This window comes from Crassostrea angulata, chromosome 3, assembly GCF_025612915.1.
Source record: "Crassostrea angulata isolate pt1a10 chromosome 3, ASM2561291v2, whole genome shotgun sequence".
In the NCBI taxonomy this organism is placed as follows: Eukaryota; Metazoa; Mollusca; class Bivalvia; order Ostreida; family Ostreidae; genus Magallana; species Magallana angulata.
In genome coordinates, this window is record NC_069113.1 from 23,574,320 (window position 1) to 23,600,638 (window position 26,319).

The 26,319-nt window shown below is 33.3% G+C and overlaps 1 protein-coding gene across 7 annotated transcripts in view; it reads right to left on the reverse strand.

The window, feature by feature from the left end:
- Positions 1 to 23,996, reverse strand: part of LOC128175991 (small conductance calcium-activated potassium channel protein 2-like) — a 65,828-nt gene extending 41,832 nt beyond the window's left edge. For 2 of the 7 annotated variants that reach the window (XM_052841933.1, XM_052841942.1), the window contains exons 1-2: positions 23,697 to 23,994; positions 12,805 to 13,114 (exon numbers count right to left, since the gene is read on the reverse strand). The gene's annotated coding sequence lies outside the window, so the exon portion shown is untranslated. Of the gene's footprint in view, positions 1 to 2,569; positions 2,625 to 12,804; positions 13,115 to 17,531; positions 17,676 to 23,696 lie in introns of those variants that run through there. The other 5 variants (XM_052841938.1, XM_052841939.1, XM_052841936.1 and 2 more) reach the window with 5 other exon arrangements.
- Positions 23,997 to 26,319: the final 2,323 nt, after the last annotated feature.

Consider the following 26,319-nt stretch of genomic DNA (forward strand, 5'->3'; position numbering starts at 1 on the left):
GGGGTACATTGTAATTCCCTCGTGGTAGAGGGATATGAAATGGGAAGGCAATTGTAACTCGCATGGTTTTTCTGAAGCTAAAGAAAGTATCAGAATTTATTCAGGGCTATTTCTGTATATGTTAGCGTGATCTACCTTTGGTGTAAAATACAAGTCTACATGTATGTATCACATTTGCTCATTTTTTTTTTTATATTATAACTGAATATTTAAGTCGACGGTGATAAGAAAAATCAAATGCTTTATTTGCATATCATGTTTTTTTCATGTTTTTTTCCTGTTCATTTTTTTTTTATCAAAAGCTGCTTTTCAAACTTTTATTTCTGGTTTTTATTATAAGGGACCGTTGGTTTTTGATGCTTTTAATAATAAATGTTCACTTTGATTCGATATTATACCACATTTTTTTTTCCACAATGCGAAGTGCTTTTTAAGGCTATTGTATATACGTGTACATGGCGTACATTGTAGGGTATGGTATTTTTTAAATTTTAGTTCATAAACATTTAATAATATTAATGTGAACAATTTGGTTACACATTGATATACATGCTAAACGAAACTATAAAAGGATATTTTTTTAAGGTAGTACTGTAATGATTTTTTTGTTTGTTTATTTTTTTAACTGTGAAATTCAAATATTCCATTTGGTTTGCTTAGAAACACATGATAGGAAATTCAAAAATTCCATTTGGTTTGCTTAGAAACACATGCTAGAGAATACGTAAATATATATTTTGATGCTGACTTGAAAAGAAAAATCAGGGTATATTTCTCTGACAACATGCCAATTCAATTGTAACGGTTTTGTCACTTGTTTATCACGAATACAATCATTAATGCATGCAGATGTCGCCCATTAATTCGGTCAATCTAGAGTTACATATTGACCTCATACTCATAGAAAACTATATTGATCTCGTGGTCCGTCTTTATGCTTTTTTGTGACGTCGATACTAGTACTTATGTGTATATACACGTACAGTATATATGGTATACTTAGTATGTCTCCATAAATTGACCACCTACATTTAATTAAACAGAATTCCTTCTAATTTTATACTAAGGAATTGTCCTTTCTGACATATTTTATTCTCAAATAAAATCCGTCAGAAAGGAAAGTATACTAAGTCATGTTATTTTGAACAATTGGGTATGCAATAATTATGTAATAGAAACAGGCAGACTGAAATCTACACGCCCCGTTTATCGACTGGTCCTAACCTACAGCGACCTACGAAATAAATGTATTACGGACTGCACGAAATAATCATGATGATGCCAGACTCAAAGTCTCATAGGAGACAATTTGGCTGTTTCTTTTAGCTAACGTACTTACTATGTACGTTAACAGTAATTTAGTGAATTTTACTTACTTTTCATAATCAATTTATTAATTAGTAAAAAAGAAAGATGCGACATGAGAAATGATTCATGCGGGTTATGAAGGTAGCGATCATTGCAGCAAAAAATTACATAACCCGCGTTAGCGGGTTATGTATTTTTCCTGCAATGTCGCTACCTTTATATCCCGAACGAATCACCAAAGAAAGCATTTAATTGTTTAAAAAAAAACCCTCAAAGGGTTATTCAGCTACATGTATAATTATCGGAATTTATATGATCATATTTAAAAAAAAAAACCCACATAATATACATGTTATACGTTTATGCATTGTAAGAAGATTGAAATAATGATACAAATTAACACTGATCACATTTCTAGTTCATTAAACATTCAACATTTTCTCTTGAATGTCAACAGAGAAAAACCTCAAGCGCGCCATTAAATTTAAAAATAAACCTAGTGCACATTTATGACACATCAGCGCCAGCCAGAGGTTTGTGCACTGGCACATGTGCACCAAATATAAATTATAAATATTTCATTGCAGAGGTATCACTCAATCTTTGTGAGAACAAAAAAAAATGTATGAAAACTTGATGAAATTTTCCTTGCAAAGCTGAAAATAAACCTCGCCATCAATAATAAAAATGGAGTGGGAGTGTTATCGACCAGGGACCGTTTGCAACAGCTGGTACAACGAGGTAGCGGGCGGGTTGTGTAGTGTTTTTTTTCTACGATCGCCAATTAATCAATTTTTTTTGCCGTTTATGTTGCTGGAAAAAATTGTTATGGCAGGATGAACAGTTTCGTATTTAATCTCATAATATGCACCGTTTAGAAATAATGGACGTCTGCCGGACTATTACAGGGGTTTGCTCCCATCTTTTGATTTTGCGACATCTTTGTTCTCAATGCACAGCTCATTGCGTTGACATGTTTTAAAGAGTTTTATCTCGATCCGAAAATCAAAACAAACTATAAACAAATCAAATTAATGATATTGATATTTCAATTTTCCTTACATTTGAAAAGTCTCTCTCTCTCTCTCTCTCTCTCTCTCTCTCTCTCTCTCTCTCTCTCTCTCTCTCTCTCTCTCTCAATATATATGTACAAGCAGAATTAAAACGTAACGTTTCCCCATGTCCAACAGAAGAAAATAAACATTGAAAAAAAAAACATTTGAAAAGTATGCAATTATTTTTTTCAAATTTGCCATCTTACCTCACAGAATAATTTCGGGTGGAAGAGTCCTAGTGTTGTTTTGGCAATGTCTTTTGGAGATTTTTAAAGATATTATTTAATCAGGGTATGGCCTTTGATTAAGAAGCATAACATTTTTGTAAAAAATTGTAAGACAAGTGCTAAGAGTTATCAACATATCTCACTACATTTCTGCAATCAGCCTTAATTATCAACGGTTTATTAACCTACATTAAGCGACCTTTTATTTCAAGTACAAAGGCCTTTGTCTTCATTGTGTGTACTGTCCCAATACACAGTTTATAACGTTGATCAAGTGTTTTTCGAGTTATCTCTCTTTTTACACAATGAAGTACCTATATAAACCTAAGTTACACCAAAAAAAAGGTAAGAATGCTGGTTTATAAAGAGCAGATTGGACCATGCGTTAGCTTACTTTTTAACCTATTACAGGTGTATGAAGAAAACCGTGGCTTAATTCTTGAACGTGTATATGAAATGTGTTTTAATCTTTCTTTCTTGCATATATATGTTAGAAACTGACGAAATTTTCCTCTGTGTTAAACAATGGGTTGTTTTCATCCCTCCTCATCCCATGCCCCACCCCTGATTTTTGCATTAAAAAAAAAAGAAGATAAACATTGACCCCTTTCCCCTTTCTAGACTTTGTATCAAATCTTTCACTGTCATTTAAAAAAAGCTGATTGACATCTCAACCACTAAGCGTGTTCAATTTCTTCAACAAGTTTAATTAGTAAATAAAACAAAAATCACAATGTAAATATAAAAATGCAACTATTATGATTGTTAGCAATTCCTTTTGATCTTTGCTATTACCAGATCTCAAAAACTACAATGAGTTCCTCTTAATATAAACAGAAAAGCGCAAATCAATAATTCCCCTTACAAATTAACCAAGACAAAAGTAAATAATAAGACTGCTTCAATCTCTTATTTTTGCCATCGTTATGAAAATAAGTGTCTACGATTCACATATCAATAGAACAAAATTTGTCAGCAGTAAAGATTAATTTAGAAACCATCACAATCCATTTCAATCGACTAAGTGGATAATAGCGATCAAAAGCTAATAGAGTGCTTTGAAAATACGCTATTAAGCTTAATTGTGAATCGTACAGATGTGACTAAAAGCCGTAGAAACAGGAACTGTAGAAAGAGGAAATATTAGTTTTACCCTCGTCTTTTGATTGAAGGTTTGAAAATAATGTAAAACTTTTCATCACTAACTCTTGATTAATGCTAAAGGAAAATAAAACTTGTTTTACTATATATTAACTACACCGTCAAAAATTGCTCACTGTATGATACTTTGTGATCTAAATCTATATAGATTTATGATATTTCAAATGCTTTCAACTACTGGTTCAAAAATCGATCTGTTCCATACATTTATACAAAATTTAAACTTAAATTATATGTGCATGCACATGTACGTACATGTAATATATATTGTGAGCAAAAATCCGGTTATAAATTTTATCAGCAGGTAAAATCTTCCACCTGATTAATTTTAACAGGACATTAATTTTTTTTTCTACTTTTGGTGAACTACAGTTTTACATTATAACAATAAACAAAGTTAATAAAATGTCAGATTTTAATATAATAATTAATCGACATTAACATGGCCCATAATTACTGCGTTTTCATCATGATAAAATCATTTTAACATGAGCTTGGACTTTCGGTAGGACGTGACTATTTCTTGCGTCAAAACAATTCAAAATGACGCTGGTTTTAAGCAAAATATGCACTGATTGCGTAGTCTTAGCTCGAAAGTCAGACAAATCTTGCAGATTTCAAAGAGCCATGGCTGAGTGGCCAACGACGAATTAGACAGGCCTACGTCACATTGCTGTTTAATTGTCACAACTACCCAAAGTTCAAGCTCTTGTTAAAATGGTTTATATATTATATATTTTCTACATACACGTGTACTTTTAGGACACGTGCTCAACTGCATTGACACGTACATGTAAAGAACCCTTCAACTCTAATTAATTATAGATAAAACATCCACATCCACATCCACATCCACCCTCCCACTTATATTTGAAAGCAAAAAAAGGAAAAAGGTAAAGGTCACCCCATTCTCATGACATCATAATACGTTAACAAGGCGGGTAAATTAGAAAGTTAACAGAAATACACACGCATCCAGGGATACACATGTAAACTTTGTTCTTCCATGCTAGGAGATCTTATTTGTGGCTCAGTAAAAGCAGAGAATCGCAGAGAGTCGCGTTAACCGCCTTTGGTGTGATCATAAACTATCTGTCCCCCCAGGGGAAATAACATGGGGATCTGATATCGACCACTGCTAGACGACGATCGCACTGGTTTGCTGGTTTAAGCAATGGTTGGAATTTATATGACATATTTCAAAGTTGATCCTGTTCAGGAGTCAATGTTTTTTTTATAGCAGATAATAAAATAGATAACCAGGATGATTGGTGATGGAAAGCTCGACCGTTGGATTTCAGTGATTAAGATATTGTAGGGTTTTTTTTTCTAAGATAATTAAACGTATATTAAGCATATCAATTTGTCATAGATGATAGATATATGTTTCTAGATATCATAGATAAAACTTCATTTTGATTAATGAAATCAAAGTAAAAACCATAAACCCAATAAATGGAATTATTATATCAATACTAGCCCATCTGTTACATATTCAATCATTTTAAGAGATGTTTATTAATAGATGTGCACCGTGGAGTAATGAGACCTAAATATTATCATTATCGAATTTGTTGTCTCGTATTTCTAAAGATAATTTCCTATTTTAGAAGATTAGTAAAACAATCTGACATGCTCAGAATAAAGAGAACACAAGCACAGCGGGCAAAACTAGTCTCATCTTGTCATTAAAAGGACACGGTATTTATTTTCAGTACAGAATTTCTGATATATTTTTTTTAATTTTTTAATCATCATTACGAACTTGTAAAGTGCTCTTTGCATAATTTTCATTTTCTATTTAAACTGTTACATGTATTTAGTTTTAGTCTTCTTGTTAATTTAGAGTAACGCTATATTCAGATCATGATGCAGCTCTCTCTCTCTCTCTCTCTCTCTCTCTCTCTCTCTCTCTCTCTCTCTCTCTCTCTCTCTCGTCAATTTATTTTTATACCTCTCAATCATTTGAAATAATATCTAACACTTTATCATAAATTATGCTCTCTCTCTCTCTCTCTCTCTCTCTCTCTCTCTCTCTCTCTCTCTCTCTCTCTCTCTCTCTCTCTCTTACTCTCTACAATTTATTTTTGTACCACTTAATCATTTGAAATAATAATAACACCTTATCATTAAATCATGTTCGATTTGTTCTCTCTCTCTCTCTCTCTCTCTCTCTCTCTCTCTCTCTCTCTCTCTCTCCAATTTATTTTTGTACCACTTAATCATTTGAAATAATAATAACACCTTATCATTAAATCATGTTTAAATTGTTCTCTCTCTCTCTCTCTCTCTCTCTCTCTCTCTCTCTCTCTCTCTCTCTCTCTCGTGGTAAGTCTGGTTGAAACTAATGTAATGTGACGAATGTTCTGTATTATTTTTACTAAGGACCCTTTCAAACATCGATTATTCAGTAAATTACATCTCTCCTACGGGCATATAAAACCAATTTAATTTATGAGGAAGATAAAAAAAGGGTTAGACTGAAAATAACTCTTGTGATATTTGAGCGCCTTCTCCATGCAGCATTGTTGAGTCGTGTTTTAAATTTGAAAAAAAAAAAGCAAACCTTCGTAAAATATAAATGATCCAGTAATACATTCAGATAATAAGCACAAGTATGTAAATATATGAACTGGGTACATATTCAATAAACAATATTCTACGATATATGCCTAATATTGAAAATTTCATAAATGTATTAAATGCCATTCCGATGCAATAAGGTACGAACCGAAATTCTGGCATAGTTGATGATTATATAAACCCTCGAGGGAGCTCCTACATTTTCGAACTTTGAGTAATATACTCTGCCGGAATGATAGTACAGGATGGATTTTGTAATTAGTATATCAGCCTTGAAATACTTCGTAAGTGAACAACAACAAGGGCAGACTACTCAGCATTGCCATTAACCAACATACTGAGTGCCGTCTAAAAGCATAGGCAGATTTATGTATACACAGCATTCCGTCTTAAGATCTTAAAAGTAAAAGGTGGTTTTTAAGGCATATTTACAAATGACTTTGTTATTCAATATATAAACTATGTTTTGGAACGATTATTTTCAAAGAATAACAAATTGATACACTTATATTTTCTTACATGTACTTCGCTCAAAAGCAATTTTTTTATGAAAACATGGCGTGCATTATTTATAATTAGATCCACCTGTATCTTTTTACAATGAAAATATTGTAATTGATTTTATCATTTTATTGTAACGTGCAGTTAGCGGATTATGTAATTTATGCAATTTCTTTTTGAAATAATCATAACTACAATCATAACTCGCATGAATCATCAACGAAAACATTTTATTATTTATATTTACATGCATCTTTCATTTACTTTTAACAAATCATTGAATTGATCGTAAAGAGTAAGTAAAATTCATTAAATTAGTGTTAATTTACATCAGTACGTTAGATAAAAGAAATAGCAAAGTCGTCGTATATGGGAATTTTTAGTCTGACACCATCATGATCATTTCGTGGTCAGTGATTTTTCTTTGACCGATCGACTAGAACTGGTTAGAACTGGGTCGTGTATATTTTAGCCCTTTCAGTTTCGATATATTGACCTACGAAACACAGTCGTTTCCTTAACAAATAGAGGAGAAATTCCTCGGTAAATGTAATTTAATATATATTTATTAAATCTTAATTGAAAAATCAAACCCTCTTATTTTATTAATCGGAATATCAAAACACAGATAACAGAGTACCAAAACCAGCAATCTACTTAAAATTAGACTAGCTCCTCTATAATAGGCTAAACAAGATCATACAGCATCTCAGCCGAGGTCAGCTCAGAGCACCTTGTCAATTATGAATAAATATAAATATGTTAGCCAATCAGAAACAAATCTTAAAATAGTTTTACAGTCTTATCTCGCGATCGTAAAACTCTAGCTAATGCCCTGTCGTCTATTTTATGCTAGGTTAAGTTTTTAAAATTGTGAGTAACATCCGTCCGATCTGCTATTCTTCCATGATACATCTGAATGACAATAACTTACACTTTATTAGAATCACAGGAATTCGTCTCAATCTGATCCAGAGATAAAAAGGGTGATATATAACATAAAAAAGGGAGAAGGGAGCTAACGAGCCGCCATTAATTTACGGTACCTCGCTTCAAAGTCTCAAAACTTTGGTATAAATTAAGATAGTTTAATAAATGATTTCTTATTTATTATATCCACCGTGGGCAAAATTGCTATAACTTTGTAAAAGCTTGGATACCATCAATAAATTTCTTTTTATCTCATTTAAAGTTTTAAATTCAAAGGATAAAAAACATTTTAATGATGAACGTAATACTTTTAGGCTGAGGACCGGATACCTTTCATTATGAAAAAGTAGACAGTACTGTCGGGGGGGGGGGGGGGGAGAAGTCGACAATACTGCCGGGGGAGGGGGGGGAGTAGACAGTACTGCCGTGGGGGGGGGCGCTCGATATAGTAGGTTGAAGGTGCAGTTTTTATCGACAATGGCGTCCGAAGTAATGTTTGTAGACATTAATTAAAGTAAAATATGAATCATTTTTTAAGACAAAGAACCTGTACACAGCATATTAACTGTTAGTATATCTATTCATTTTTTTCTAACCATGGACTCTGAACTTTTAAAAATTCGTCATTTTAATACTCAGAATTGTTTGTGTTCACTATATAATGGTCCGCACAGCTGTTGTAATATTAGAATAGCTGTGATTGTGCGATGATTTAAAGTGAATGTATAAACAAAAAATTAAATTGTACAGCGTTGGATCAATTGCTTCTTGTCATTTCCGACATACTCTGAAAAGATATTCTGGTTATGGGGATTTTCTGGGCTTGAATTGCCGGAATTACATGTATCTTAAAAGGTTTATTAACTGTAAGGAAAGCTATGCTTTACCAATTGGGCTTTAAAATATTAGCATTACAAACTTTTTCTTTTACTTTCATGTGTAATGTGGAACAATAGATTAAGAAACCTCAGATATCGGATTATATCTATTTTTATCTTAAATTGGAATTGTCATCGTTCAGTCTAACTTCAGTAGTTTTCCAAAATTATCCGGACCATGATATTCCAGTAAAAAAGACTAATGTAGTTCCTTGCGCTCGAGAGCACTTAGTCTAGCAAAATGCGTATTCCTTACCTGTCTTCGCTATGCTTTATGGGAAGGCACGCGAGGAGTTCCGATTGTCAAATATGGTTAACCAGATTTAACTGTATTGTAGGGGGATATGGTGTGGAGCTAACGACGGCGACCTTTTTCTCGGAAGTTTGAATAATTTCAAAAAATGTTTGTGCAGTCAGGTATATAATAGTATCGGAGATATCAATGATATCTTGTTTGCTCTTTCTCCCCTATTATACATCAATTGTACTATGTATATATACCCCCTTTTTTCTCTAGCGCATATTGCATCAAATCTCTGTGCTGAGAATCGAATCTACACGAGGCACCTCGGGGGTTTAGATTCATCGGTGATAAGGAAACACATATCCGAACTACCAGCCAAGAATTTGACAGCAGCGATTTCATAGGCTATTTAAAAGGTCGCTCCGAGATGACCTCGTAGGAGAGCGGTTTTACAGGACTAATTCTATATAATTAAATTGCACAAAAAAGCTGCAGCAACGGCTATCAGATATTTTTTTTTAAAATTATATCACACAATTTGATTGGTCGAATTGGGGTTGTGTACGTTGTTCTTCATACGTCACTAATAATCATCACATCATCAGTGGCCTGATATTCTGATAATTTATGTGTTTTCGGAATGCAAAATAATAAATATTTCAATTTCATCATAATTTCATACATGTTTCCATAGTTAGATATCTTCATAATAACTTATCAAACCATCGTATCAGATGCTACGCGACGCAAATTACGCGCAAGTTGTACAGTTTGGTTCTGCAATTATCTGTGGATAACCTAACCCTAGCCTCGACGGCTATATTTCTCAAAGAAATGACGATAGTAGTCTATTGCACCCCGATCTTAAATCAATTATACAACGTCAAAGAAGATAAATTTAGCGGTTTCAACCAAAATAACTTAAAACGATGAACACCAGTATAAAATTGTTAAAAACTGCACACAGTATTCGTTACAAACCTTACTAGACATGAAACAAAAAGGAAGAGAAACATTTTCAATATCAAATACAATTAATTCGATTTGTAATTATTTCCAGAACTGCAATGTACATGATGTACATTCATGACTTCTGAAACGTATCAAATTATGCAATTCCAGTGAAAAGGAATTCTTGCTTAAATAAGAACAGTATACATTTACTTGTTGCATGTTCACTTGAGTCGAAATGAACGCGCAACTCACGTAACAATATTAAGTACACCGATGATTTTTATCCATGGCAACGCATTAGCAATGTCTGGATTATTTGTGAAAAAAAGAAAAAGAAATGATATTCTACCAAAATATCCTTTTTCTTGCAATACATGTATTTGATGTGCCACCTACATGTATTATTTGTACCAAAGTTTCTGACAATTTGAATCCTCACGTTCATGTATTTTGATACTGTTTCACTGTTTGCAAGTATGCATCTATAGCTCTTGAGTCATAAATTGCTTATAACTGAGACCTTCAACATGTTTTGCTTTGCTGTATAGGAATTTATTTTTTTAATTCGATAAATTTAAGCCAGATAGTTATTCAAATTGGTTTTTTTCTACAATCTACTGTTAAGTCCAATTGCAAAGTATGTACACAGTTCCGATTTCTTAACACCAAATTATTCTCGTAGAAAAAAAAAGTTTGTAAAAATATTATCCATAAAAGTTGGTACAGATTAAACATTTATTGACCCTATAGTTCTAACGAAATTTATGTTCGAACCCCGCCTCCAATAATATATTCAAAACTAAGTCAGCTTAAGCCAATTTACCCTCTGAAATAATAAACTTGAACTTTTTTTCCTTTATTCTAAAATATTCCACTTTTCTCTTTATCTGTTACTTCAGTGTGAGTGTGCTGTTCCGTTGGTTGCCAACGAGATAAAAGAAACAACAACTGTTTCGCATGAAATAAGGTCTATTTTCTACGCTTCCGCCTTCGTGCACAAGATAGTTAACGTTTTAGAGTCTGCCTGTATTCTCTGTGGTTTGATTTGACCTCTGGGAGTCATGCATATGAGACTATTATTGGCCCGCAATGGGCAGTCGGTCATTAAATATGCATTGCTAAAGTTAAACTTGCGTGGAAGTTAGGGCAAAATATAAACCGGGTTCTAGTAGCCTAGATTTGTTTGGTAGAGAAAGCTTTCGATGCAGTTTGCTTAAAGTGTTTTGTGCTTAATTCATTTTCATTTTTAAATTGTTATCTTTTCGAATACTATTTTAACTTTTTATCCAATCGACTCCGATTTCCAATTCAAAGCAAGTATATAACAACTTTCAATTTTTATCGGCAGACGTAGAATTTTTATGTCAAACGTCTTCAATAGAAGCGTTTAATTTTAAGGACAAATAATTCGTCGATCATATATAAAACTAATCAAATGTTGTAAAATATTGCATTTTTTTTCCAACATTTTCTTTTCGAATGCTAAGCACAGGCCTGGAAAAGGACCAAGTCACTGGTACATAAGTCGCGTTGCTAGGATTAGGTATTCTAGTTACAAATGCATACTAGTATAAATGTAGATCTCTTCACTGATTATTTTGGGCGTGGATAGAACTTGGCATTGAAAGCCATATATACGGCCGATACATGAACAATACAAATCAGACTTGTTATAGCTATGTCATGCAGACCAAATACTTTAAATTTCTTATTAAACGCGAGGAATTTATATCCGCGTAAAATTGCGTTAAGCATCCCTCGCGGATTTTAAAACATCGCTTTTATTTTCTGAGAGTTGACAACTATCAGAATAAAGAATATATCTCCCGCGTTCGCGATTTTACATTCTCGCGATTTGATACAAAACGGCAGGTTCGCGGAATTATGTACTCGCGTAATATAAGGAATTTACAGTACATATTTATCGTTTCTCTTTTTGATATATACATATACATATATAGTTTAACAGTTGTTTATTCCACACTATTGCATGATTTCTTGTGATGAATAAACACGTTATCTGATAATATTTTCACCACTTATCTATAAATTTTTTCAAAGTGCCAAATACACCCACTGTATCACATTTGTGTTGATAAAAAACTGAACAATTAAGATACCGGTGAGGAAAAAAAAAAGGTTACTATATAGTATTATCACGTAAAGCTATTGATATAAATAGCATATATGTATTTATTATTACTTTTTTAAATTAAAATTTCATCGAGAATTATCTATTCTATACCATACACGAGGAAGTAATCGAAGTCTTTTTTTAATGAAGAAAGGAAATACATCATAATACGATGTGAACATTGGTATTCAATGGCGGAAAGGATTATAATTTCTTATTTCATTTCTAAAACAAACGGAAACTTTTATTGCGTAATGGTGGTATTTAACAGACTATCGAATTTGAAAATTTGAATATGATCCGAGTTGTATTTTTTAAATCATTAAGTATTAAATTGTATCTAGTATATTCAATTACATTAAATTGGTCAAGGATAATGGGGCAATACAAAATTTAAGAGGAGGTCAACTTATATATTTCAAGATTGATTTGGATATTAAAGGAACAGGCATTGCCTATTAGTATACATATGTATTGATATAATACTCTTGAATATCAAACGAACGGAATTATCAAAATTGGATTGATATACATGGATGTAAGGTGGTGTCAATTATACCAATATCAATTTGCTACATGTATAATATACATGTGACTGTATGTTTGAATAAACGATGTCTCTTTAAAGTAAACGTTAAATGTGTATATAATTATTTTAACGTCAAATACACGGACCAATAACTACGCAATATTTGCAAACGTTTATCAAAAGTGCGTAATTTTTTTTCTTCAAATAACATCATCATCTTGTTAAAACAGAGTAAAAATTAAAATGTTAGTTTACTTAGTATATGCTTTTAGAAACGAAAACAAAAAAAATTGTACATACCTTTGTTTATGATACTTTGATCCACCCCATTCTTGTTCATAATATCTTATAATTCATTCATTCAGTCATTGAAACATATTGTCTTTGGACAAACCGGATGCTTCGAATGATCCACAAACTAGACATGTATGTATATACACTCTAACGGATATCCTAGTACAATTCACTGACTTTATTAAAAGTGGTCAATTTCACTTTCTTCGTATAAATTCATATCACAGTTCTCGGATTGCCGCATAGCTGTCCGTATCGTGAAAAATTTTGGGAACAACTACAGGTGCCTATCAAAAATCGTTGCCTTATCATCCACCTGCAAAGAAAAAGGAAACAACCTGTAATAATCGTTTCAAAGTTTCTGTGGGGCTGGATATCAAGCACAGGGTTATGGGTTGTCATGACAACAAATTATCTGCATCCAAAGATAAAAATGCATAGATTATCAACGGTACCTTTGTAACGAGAGTAGTGAGTGATGTCAAAGAAACACCAATGTCTGCTATTCGGATCATTCGTGTAAATCCATTACAAGAACGAGTAAATTCTACCAAGTTTACTTTCCCAACCAAATGCAATTAACAAAAAGGAATAATACATTCATCGCAGACGCAGTATAAATCTTCAGATTTATACTGCAAACAACTTGTACAAGGAAAAACAAATTGTCTTAAAAGCGATTGGAAAGAAAAACAACATTTTGAGAAGTTTTATAAATATTTGAACTGTGCTTTTACAACGAGCTAAACGTGGTCTTGTTATATAATGAAAAGATCTCTGGTATTATAGAGCAAGTGTTTAAACATACACAGTCAAGGGGTTTAAACTGATTGTCACAAATGTTTTTTGTATAGAACACATACAAATGTAAACGATTATTTCCCGTTTAAGTATTTGCAATTTAAAAATCAAAATATCGCTATCACGAGAACCACATGTCATCTACGTTTTAATACAGCATTTCGGTGAGAGTAAAATTGTTGGCTTGGCTTGGAAATATGTTTAAGGATTTCCGTGATTCTCCATTTAAAAAAGTTATACCTACGATTTGTGACAAGTCTTAGAAGAAAAATCTACCGAATATAATATTAAATTGTGAAAATCTCTCTCTCTCTCTCTCTCTCTCTCTCTCTCTGTAGATTTTTTTGGGTTTTATAGAGAGGGATATCAAGGATATCAAGAGATGATATCAAGGATATCAAAAGAGGGATATCAAAGAACTTTGATAACAATACGATAGGCAACCCTCAAAAGCTGTTGCATCCCAGCTAAAAATCAAAGATTGGTATCGTCATTGATACATGTCATTGCCGACATTACAAAGTTAGGTTTTTGTTAAACATAACTTCTTCATTTTGTATTTAATTACATCAGTTGCCATTTCTATTTTGACCTTATTTTTAATTTAAAAATACACTAATTTCCCAAAGGAAATACATGTACATTGGACCTCCATCATGGTTATATTAAAGTTGAACTTCATTAATTCCATCCAAACCAACCGTAAATCTTTATGCAGTGTATAAATGCTAAAGGCAAATATTGCACTTAAGTAGACTTATACTCTTCTTCCCATACATGAATAAAAAAAATTGAACGTGAGTGTCACACAATCAAAAAGAAGGAAAAATGAAGAAAACTCGAGAAAAATGTTACCTAGCTCCGTATGTATACAGACTCCATTGCCTACTGTCCAAATTAACAACCATGAGGAACTCTCTGCTATTTGCCATTAGTCTTCTGTGACATAGTCATTAGTGAAATGCATTTTACGAGCTCTCGCAGGCTTATTCGCTGAGAGGTACATTAATTGCGATAATTGAAGAAGCATTATGTAACTAAAGACACCACAAACTGTATTCTCAAATATTGTTTATGCTTTGTTGACTGTTACCAGTGTTACCGTAGGGTCTAGACCAAAACAGAAGCAACATCGTAATTTAATTCATATAGACCTTTGCATTATTGAGTTTATTTCACCCCTTCCCCTTCAATAAAAATATACTCCATCTTTCCTAATAGCAAGGGGCTCTTAATCAGACCAGAAGCAATTCATCATTGTACAGGTACATGTGTCATAATGGTGGCAAGATTTTGGCTGAAGCTAGAAACTTTTAGTGCAAGAAGTATTAATACCAAATAAATAAAAAAGAAGATTCAGATGTATACACGTATTCCGGCTTTCTTTCATATATTGTGTCATTTGTTTGGAAACATATTACGGTACTAACGTTAAGTATCTGACCTGCTGTAAAAGACCTGGTAAAATTTTAAAAATACTAACCTAATGCAACAAATGGCGTAGTAAATATAGCCAAGCATCTGTGTGAGGTCGGGGTGATTCGGTAAATGAGTCAGTTGATGCGTGCGAACTACAGATATTTTCTAGGGTGGTCGATAGCAGCTAAATCTGATTTAATGTGATCTGATGCATGGCGATGCTTCAAATTATCTGTGATCATTTCCACGAAAAAAACAAAAAACTTCTAATCTTGTTAGAATCACCACCAACCCTGTCTTCCCTTTATTGTCATTAGATTTAAGCATTGAATTCCCTCTGCTGCTGCATTTTGATTGCTCAAGAAATAAGCTATGTTGTTCACATCTAAAAAAAACCCTTAGTCCTTTGAGCAACAACAGCTGAAAAACCATAAAATGTACATGTATAATTATTCCAAATCTATTATCAAAGAAAACTCAATAAAAAAATATGATTGGGGGCTATATCCACAAAGTACGTAGTAAATATAAAATTAAAAAAAAAACCACGATTTTGTACCAAATCAGAGTTGAATTGTGATTTTTATATAAAATAAAGGCGAAGATCTTTCAATTTTTACCGCATGGTTAGCGTGGATTGTACCACATCAGTAAAAAAAAAACTTATATAGGAATAGTAAGAGCTTTTCTCCACAAACGAAACTTATTTTGTGCAAGAGTAAAAAATGGGGAGGGTTTATGACAAAACGGTCGCTTCTGTTTCAAATTATCTAACTACACAATTTTAGTAAATTTTAACTTATCCTAAGACTCCGAATTCGAATCCTTACCTTCATTATCTTTACCTAATCCCCTCTAGATTCGAGCATACAGTATCATCAAATACACATTCATATACTTTTAAGTAAATCATGACGTTCAACGAAACAACAAAACCATACAACTTCGAACAGCCTAAAGTAATTAGTAAATGTTGTTCTAAGGTAAATCAAAAGAAACTGAAGTTCCGGGCTGATCTGGGTCTTAACAGAAGTTCCATTGAACAAAATGGATAAAAACCTTACTCCCGCATTAGCATTCACGTCATCATTTATATTTACATGTAGCTACTCCCATTGTTTTTCACTGAAATTGGAATACCGGTATCCGCAAGTGGTTGCATGAGCCAAGGGTTAATCTCCTGAAATTTTATTTTTGATATTATAATCATACACACAAGTTATCTTATTGCATACATATAAACAGCTTACTACAGGTACATGTAGGTATGTTCCCTATACCAATTGACTCATCTGCCATTTGTCAAACAATTCTTTTTATTCATTTAAATTCAAAACAGAGGAGAGTCTTGCGAAAATCCGAAACAATTAAAACACCCTTCCTCTACTTTGCTTATCATATAGAATTTTCCCAATATACAATGAAAAAGAAATCTTTGGCGGAATGATGAAAGTGATGAATATGGACAATTACAAAAGAATTTGAGACGGAAAGATTCGAACTTCAACCTGTTAACTTGAAGAAGTGAAATACTATTCTTGTGAATTAACAATTAGAAAACAATTTGAGAAAAAAAGATTCGAACTTCAACCTGTTGACTTGAAGAAGTGAAATACTTTTCTTGGCCTCATTACAGACGAAAGTAGCAAGCGAAAGACATAACCTGCCATAATAACGAATTCCTTTGTATTGGGAGACAGTTAAGAACCATAACAAATTTGTCAGGTTTAATTAACATTGGATTTGATCAGAAAACATCAGCTAACAGCTGCTGCCATCAAAACAGTCATTCTCTTCTTATACAACATGGCATATATGATTGCAGGCATCTTCATCACTAATTTTAAAGCAAGTGGTTTATACCCCCCCCCCTTTTTCCCCCTTAATTTGAAGAGTTGAATAAGACAATGAAATGAGGCTTCTCTTTTACATTAAGCTACTTTGCACTTGAGTAAATTACAATGAACGCACTGAGAGGGTCACCTAATGTTAGAAAGCACTAACCCATTTTCATGAATATCCCTCTTATCGCCTTGCATGGTTACTGGATTTAGATGCTGCCAAAATGTGGGAGTTTAAAAATGCTGTGTATATACAATTATACATAATATATTGATAAAATCGTTTTTATCTGTCTACTGAGATTTGTTGCGTTGGCCACTGCTTCATATTTCTTGTTATTCAATTAACACTATTCCTATTAGCACAACACTACGATACATGTATTCATTCGTCTGAAATATGTATAATAAATAATGACTCTAAAGGTTTGCGTTTCTTGGTTACTGCTGCATATATTACAATAATGGCGATTGTTTGTTTCATTCATTGTTTATGAAAAATCATAAAATATTTCCACAGACGCTATTCAAGTACTTTAATCGTAAATTATATACGGTGATCAAAATTTGATATCTTTTGATGCAGTTACAGTCGTAAAAAAGGAGAGAGAGAGAGAGAGAGAGAGAGAGAGAGAGAGAGAGAGAGAGAGAGAGAGAGAGAGAGAGACTTACCCATTAACCTTGTTCAGTAAAACCAGTAAAGCACAACACGACCAAGGCTCTGACTAACACGGAGAAATAGATGGCCAAAGATCAAGACATATGATTATATAGATATAGTGTCTCGCCCGCTACTTTTTTCATTACTGCAAGTCTGTTATTTTGCTGCTGAGGCCGTCGATTACATCTGTGACCAAAATGACTCCACACAGAGTTGACACAAGATCAATTTACAAAAAAAATCTGATGTTTAAAGTCCATCTGCTGCGCTCAGACCGAGTTTACCCCGTCATTCAAAGTAGGCTGAGTGTTCAAATTTCTCCTCATGGATCTTTCACTGTCCAGGGTTTGTCGGAACTCATTTGTCAGAAAGTCGGAGGAAAAAACTTTCATCCGTGGGCCACCAATCCACTTGGGGTTATATTCCTCATAGCACGTGAAAGAAAAAAAAGTAACAGGGCTAGAAAATAATAAAATCCTGTCCGTCTTTGGTTCAGATACAGGGAAGCTGCAAACTGATGCAGTAGTGTGTTTTTTGCTGATGGCGGTACAGTCTCGCATGTATGACGTATATTACGTGTATAATTTTAGGTGTGGAAAATATATCTTATAAATAGGAGCATATCGATGTTTAACAAACAAGTTCAACACGATAAAGAACACTTCGATAAATAAATATAATCTTATTATTTTCTCTGTATCAGGCCGTTATGAACACTGGGTTGGAATTTTATAACTGATTATAATCTCCTTTCCTGATATATTCACTTTTCTTATGTGTATTAATATTAGATACAGAGGGCTGTCAGTTGAAAGATGAGACGTTTTGAGTATGTATTGTTTTCTACAGAAACACAATTTGATGGAAACTGGAGACTTCAGCGCTAATACTTGGCAAACCTCTCGATTCATGTGTATATAATGTCTCCAGGAAAACGCGTTAACAGACTACCGAATTCGACAAACCTTTGCATTATTTGAATGCATATGACACTCAATGCTTTTGCTGGCTGGTTAAAGATTTCTTGATTAGCTTTTGGCAATGGAGACATTTTCCTGAGTATATGTAATGAAATGATATGAAAGTAATCTTTCAGCAGCACTGTACATGTACTGAATTCGGATCCGGTATCCGATATAAGTAATTATATCTACATGAACCTCTAATAAACTCACTGGTACTGACTGTCGACTATGCAGCTCTTGTAATTAGTTGGATCGAGTTTAATGGGAAAAAAACGGGAGCTCATTTGTATTCATAGTCCTATATTACAAAAGTCCTTCAGTTGGAGTCCTGTAGGATAATTACATGTAACTTAAGCACTGAATGTTTTTTTTTTATGTCGTTGGTCCTAAAACACACCAAGCGGTGCAGACAACTTGAATACCGCGCGTTAGTAGTTGAAAGTTATTTCGTTCGTTATCAATGGTTTTAATATCACACCTATACATTGACATGCATCTTATTTGAATAATCATTTGATTTCGTGGTTCGACTTCATATCGAAATTGACCAAAAAAAATGTGTTCAACGAATTCTGATGAAACCATATTAGTTCAGCTGATCAGGGTTTCAGGAAAGTTGTTATCGTTACAAATGCAATACTGTATACAGGGAAATATTCGCCCCCATTTTATTTTCGCCCCTTTCGACCTCGTTTTCAGCGAGCGCGAATTTAAGACTGAACAAATACCAATGTTCCAAGGTAATTAAGTACACAATCGTGTCTGGGCGAATTTAAGATGGGGCGAAACCATTTGCAAGTGTAGAGGGGCGAAAATAACGCGAGGGGCGAAAGTAACCCTGTATACAGTAATAGGAACCTTATAACGTTAGATACATGCAGAAAGATTACATAACGGGTCGTAAAGAGGAACAAGAAAAAAATGACGTACGGTTTCAAATGTAGCAAAATTGAAGCGCGTTGCAATAAATTGTTGATAGTTCCAGTTACTGTTGATGATTCGTGATATTTAGAATTAATAAGGTAAGTATAAAATCTTTAACAGTTTGTTTGGGTAACATTGACAACGCATTCCTATGTTTAAAGAAGACGCACCATCATCTCCCAGTTGCTTTTAGTCATAATGAGCTTTTCGGCTGTCGTAAAATGTCGTCGGAGATCAAAAGACACATTGTCGTAAAATCATCTTGAGAAGGAAAGTGAGTTACCCTGAAGAATACGGGTTTTTTTTATAACGTTAATTAGGAAGAACATTTTCTCCAGTAGCTTGAAAATATGATATAAATTTTTCCTAATGCAACTAAATTCAAATATTCGGGAGAATCTATAATATTTTTTTGTGGAATTTTAAGAGAAAATGCTGAAAGATTTGTTTCCGTTTAAAAGATACGAAGGAAGCAAGGCTTGATTTATTGAATTATTATATCAGAAAACGGAGTCATTATGTTAAATCAATGCAGCATGTTAATGTCAGAAAAAATGCTATATCACAAGGAAGAGTTTTAAAACTCTGAAGTTTCAAAAATAATTATTTTTATATACACGTTAAATATGTCATTATATGCCATCAATTTCATGACTTCCACAATTTTTTCACTTATAAAATCAACACTATCAAGACAGCCTAGAAAAACTCAGAAAATCACAAATGACGTCTTCCTCTTATCAATTTTTTTTAATTTTTACTATGCATGGGTTATTTCGGGATCGCCGTTTCTTATAGCAACAAGAAAAGCATGCACAAAATGTCGTAAAACTTTCAAATATGGAAGAAATTATATGGTCGTCTTTTTCTTTCTTTCTTTTAGTCTTTCGTGTGATATATAGCACACTGACCAATCATGTGATGATTTACGTATTTTTCTCCGTTTGTCTGTTATTATTATTATCTGTTATCTGCTATTAATTAAATAGAACTTGCAAAGAGTTTTGTTTTGAATATATTTCATTGAATAAATCAAAAGGATTGGAAACAAGTTCTTGCAACTTACAAGTTCTCCTAGAGAAATTTCTAAAGATATTAACAGTGAAATGCTTTCTTATGCACATGGGATATAATGGTAGAAACCACTGACTTGAAATTCACGTAATTCATTGACAAGGCTTAATAGTAGTATGGGGTTTTTTTCCTGAAATGCCTACAACAGTCATATTTGTATGAACCACAAAGTATTTCATCAAAATGTACGTAACACGTTCATAGGGATGTGTCGTACATACATACATGTAGCTGTACAGTACAGAATATTTACCATCCAAATCTTGTTTCCGTGTCATCAGCATATTTCATTTCATCAAATAAAATATACAACATGACTACTTTAAATAGTCATGTTGTATAATTCATTTGATAAAATGAAATATATCGGAAAGGACAGTACGCCTGCATCATATCCGTATTTCCGGTAACAAATTTAATTATCTAACTTTCCTCTTTTAGCTTGCCAACTATCAGCCTGAATCCTAACTTCCTCAAAAAATACATTTAATTTCATGTTTCAATTGACATATAAAAGCATTGGCCAACCAGCCGTCGCAAAATTGTTGCCATCAAAGTCAAATGATGTCTTGCAATTCTTTCTTCTTTTTTTCTTTTTTTTTTAATTTAATTATGTCCGTCTGCTTAAAGGTATAAATTATGACGCAACAACACTATCTGCAATCAAAACTTGGTCTTGTAACTATATTTACACTATTTAATTCCTACATTTAATGCCCACTTCTACACTATATAGAAGCCTTGGCGAATTTAAAGATTACATTTGTGGGTGAGAGAAGGAAAGAAAATGGCCGCCGTTCCATCAAATTTTTGTAGGATGGAGATAGTGTCATTTATTCATTGATATGTGTTTACATGTCAAAGAAATCCTAACTCACGGTTATATATACAAGTAATTCGACTGGCATGTAATTTAGTATCATTATATTTAATATATATGCTTTACCCACGACTAGTAGAGTTACGGTACTCCACCTTTCTACCGAAGAGTAACGAAACGTTCTTGATATAAGGTACATATGTATAAAATTTATATGAAACTCAACAAAGTGACAAACCTCCAATTCATCAATACGCAATTCGGTCGTTTTATCGTATAATATTAATCAGGGAAATTCCTTATAACAAAGAAAAATGATAATATGTAATGAACAAAAATATCAACCAACCTTTAGGAATCTTCATTCGTGATCATCACAGTGTCTGTTATAAACAATGTACTTTAAATTTCGTATATAGATTTACGTCAACAAGATTTTACATTGGATTATAGTTGCATTTCCGCAAGGAAGTAAGTGGCGGGTTCCGTGTTCAGTAGGAGATTTTGTACTCTGTAATTTGGATGTATTTTTGAAGTGATCAAAACGAAATATTTTCTGGTGGTCATATGTACATAAATAACCGATAATGGAAAATTAAGAAGTATAATTGAAGACTTTATGTCTTTTTCTATTCACAAGAAACCAGGGTTGAAAAAAAACAAAACAAGAAAACTCGGAGCGAACGCACTACTCCAGGCAGCAGGCGAAAAAAAAACCCTGCTTCCAATGAAATCAATATTGTTACGAGTAACTTGAAAATTAATAAGATGAACCCAGGCAAACTAATTTGTTGAAGACATGACGAGGATACGGCCACTCTGCCTCGTTGTTTCCGCCACAAGGTTCGCTAAAAGACATTTTGTAATTTTGCATGCTCGGTGAAGCTCAGCTAATAATTTTGCATTATACTTGCTAAACGTAATGGCCGTCGTTTTGGGTACAATGCCGGTATAATGAAACTCCAACAATTCAGTATATGCAAATTGGAAAGATCGGTCATTAGTGGATCTGAGGGTTATGCAATAAGTCAGTGGCTATTAGCTTGGCCAGTGTGTGTAACTATTGATCGGCTGTTTACGTCCGGACATTGTTAATTTGAACAGCTGAAGGAATGTCATGATGTACCATACACTTTTTTGGGAAGCTACAGCTTCCATGTTTAAAGACTTTTTATAATATTATGTTCAAATATTTTCCAATCAATAAAAAAGTAATTTCATACTATTATAAGCGATTTTATCATATTGTAAATTTGAAAAGAATTATTTAATTGTCTTAAGTTTTGTTTTTAAAATTTAAACACGGGTTACCTAACCTACCCCCCCCCCCCCCACCCCCACAATAACAACTCCTCTTCACTTTCCCCCCAAAAGAAGTCCATTTACCCCAAAGCAGTAAAAATCTTAACTAATGGTAAAAAAGAAATTATTCACAGATTTCGGACAACTAATTAAGTAGCATATGAAATTAAAAAAAAATTCTTTTCTTATATAATCTTTTATTTGAATCTATCGTGTGTAAGAAATGAAGCTAAGATCTCGACATATTCGAAAAATATGCCTGCAATATACTACCATTTAATACCCTTCACGGAATGACTCTTAATTAATAAAATATATAATATCAAAGATACAAATAAAATAAGAGTATTACGCTTTGATGTACAGTTGAAAATGGGAATTAATAAAGATGAATGATGAGTATGTTGCTGCTGACTTTTATAAAACATAAAGGTATGTTTTCTTTGCCCATTCATCAATCACACGCGGTGTTCCATATTGTTCTATATTGTGTTTTATTGTAGTTTGCCATCTAGCATTCATGAACGGTGGTTCAACCCAAAGCCTTGTAGCAGAAATGAAAAGCCCTAGTATATGTTAGAGTTCTTGTATGATAATAACCATGACATTTATTCCTGCATACAACTCCACCGAACCATCCTTCACTAAGAGTTATCTTGTTGAATCTTAACCATTGTTTGTAGCAATTTTTCTTTCCCTTTGAATGTACATAACAACATTAATTTACTCCAGGATATTCTATTTTGAACGAAGACTGTTCATTGTTTTTGTTTCATGGTGTAGCAGATGTTAACAAAGTGGTGGTATTTTAAAAGATCGAAGTTTTATCAACAAAATACCATCTCGGTGTGGTTTGGGTCTTTTTCATATATAAATAAAAGTTTTTACATCATTCATGAAAATTTAACACAGTCACTCTTCAACAGAAAAAATGTACTCACTAAATTGGAGTTGACAATTTTTTAAATTAATTTTGGATATAGTTTAATTCGTCTCAAAGTCACAAATTTTGCGTTATCTGATATATATACTTACATGTATATGAGCATATCTACATGTATACACAAAATGACATCCAAAGAAACACCTACCTTAAAAGCTTGTTTAAGAGATATTGCCGGTACAGAGTGATAAATAATCGCTGCATCTATATTCATCCAAGACTCAAGAACATACACTGCTTTTTTACATCACGAGCATGCCAGATAATTAATCCTTGAACCAATTACCAAAATACAGTAAGCGGCATTTCCTGAGGGTCGCTTAAGCGAATGATAAAACGAAGACCCGTGTTTGATCACCCGGAAAAGGTGATTTCCTAGAAATGAAGTCCGATTTTCCTCGGGTCATGCTGCTGTAATTACAATATAGACAACTGCGTACAGTCTCGTACTCTCTGTTATTTAACGCGGCGTTTCTCTGGGTGTTCTTTCACATCAATAAGCGGTGATTGCTGACTCGATCCGATGCGTCGTAATACATTTTAATTGATCTCACTACCTCCTCGCATTTGAAAAGAAACCAATTTTCTATTTAAATTCAGACAAGTGGATCATCATTTGTTCTAGCTATGAACCAGTCCGCATGATGAACTATAAACTAATACTAAATCCATGCGACAGACTAGAACTTCCAGCGCGACTTTGATAGGTTCAGATTCCATTAATCCTTATCGAGATTTTGACGACATACCAGTAATTCTCTTCTGAAATATAACCTTTTTCTTCTTGGCAACTTGATATCATTATAACCAGGTGTGTTCATAAACTCAGCAGGAAGAGGGGAAAAGATAATAAACATGACTTTATTGCCACTTGGATCCTAGAGACGCCATTAACACCAAGTGATGCGCTGATTGTGTGGACCAAAGATGCTGCTGTGGTTGTCTTTCTATGTAAATGCATGTCTTTAATTGCACCTTGCTCTGGTGTTTAGTTCTTCAATCAATGACCAGGCTTCTTTATTCGACAGCCCGAGATATTTGTAATGTATGCAATGTTTGGTATCCGCAACCTGTTGCTGATATATCTCCAGATTGATTGGACCTTATAAGAAGCTAGAGAGAGAGAGAGAGAGAGAGAGAGAGAGAGAGAGAGCCATTATTGGTATAGTATATAGGTTTGGTATTTGTCTATGCAAATCATACTAAACTGATAAATGTACGTTGGGATTCGGTTGTGAAAGCTTCCATTATTGAAAAACCATCAAATGTCTTAATGAAATGCAACGAGAGTGATATGAATATTTATTACAAAGTTATCTTTGAAAATATTTATTTAACCTATACTTCATGATCTCTCTCCCCCCTCTCAATTATATATAGTATTTCTATTGTAAGAATACTGATGATGCTGTGATGACATGACTATTATAAAGAAAAAGATGATGAAAAAATGGGACGATGAAAATGATGAATAAAATCGTATGAATATTAAAATTTCCCAAAAAATCAATAAACATTGAAAAATGATGATCATATTGATTATAATGAAAGGGGTTACTTTCATTCGTATGATTTTCAGACGACATGAGGAGTGGGGAGGGGAAGGGGGAGGGGAGGGGGTAAAAGGGCAGGCACACGATGCTTACACTGACGATGACGTTGACGATGAAGCGGATGACGATAATGAACGTCTTGTTGAATCCAAAGTTGACGGAATACAAAAAAAAGAAAACAAAACAAATAATGGATTTGTTCTTTTTTTCTTTTTGTTTGTTTGGTTTTTTTTTGGGGGGGGGGGGTGAAGACAAGGAAGACAGATTTACTATTTGATTGCAAAGATGACTCTTAATATTTATCTAAATCATCTCTTTCCAAAACGGAAAATTCTATTCCGGCAAATGTATGCTGAAGCTTTAAGTATATAGATACAATTTCTTTTAAATGTCACTTGATAAACACCATGCAGTGCACTTGCATATATTTTACTGATACATGTAGCATAAGTTTCAATACCATGAGATGACGCATTTTACACCCAGGGCTATACATAGCATTCTCTTTAGTTAAAAATGGACAGACGTTAGTATTGATGAAGATTATGCGCATATATATAAATATGCCTTTCTTTTCTCAAGAGGAAAACTACATGCATAATTATGCTGTAATGTTCATCTACATGTCTGCATGTTAACTCGCTGAAAACTCTGAAGTGTGTCACTCTGCAGAGAATGCTACTTAGTGGATGTATTAGAGCATCGTTGATACAAGATGTATTATTAATGTGGTTTGCTCATGGCCAGAAATGTCAATAAAATTAATTAATGAACATGAACGGTCAATCCGATACAACCGTTTATGTCCACGCACACAATGTTTAAGTGGTCGATTCAGCTACTCGTGAAAAACAACTATGAAACAGTACAGTGGCTTGTTTGGACACGTTAAGGAGGACTACTTTTAGGCATCTAGCAATAATTACTGTTTCAAATGTGGATCATGAACTGCATACTGAATAAACAGAGATTTATCTTTTTTTTTATTTTGGCGGGTAATTTTTATCGATCAACGAGAAATTCTGTTCATCATGGATTTTTCTATCAGCACGCTTTAATACATTTATACATATGTAATAAATTTAATCAATTTCTTATGTTCTTTTTTGTTCTTTCTTATGTCACTCTTGGATTTATTTTTTTCATCCAGAGGATAAAATGCTTGTGAGTGGTGTCCTGAGGACTGCATGCACGAATCTATCAGGAGGTCTGGGTCCT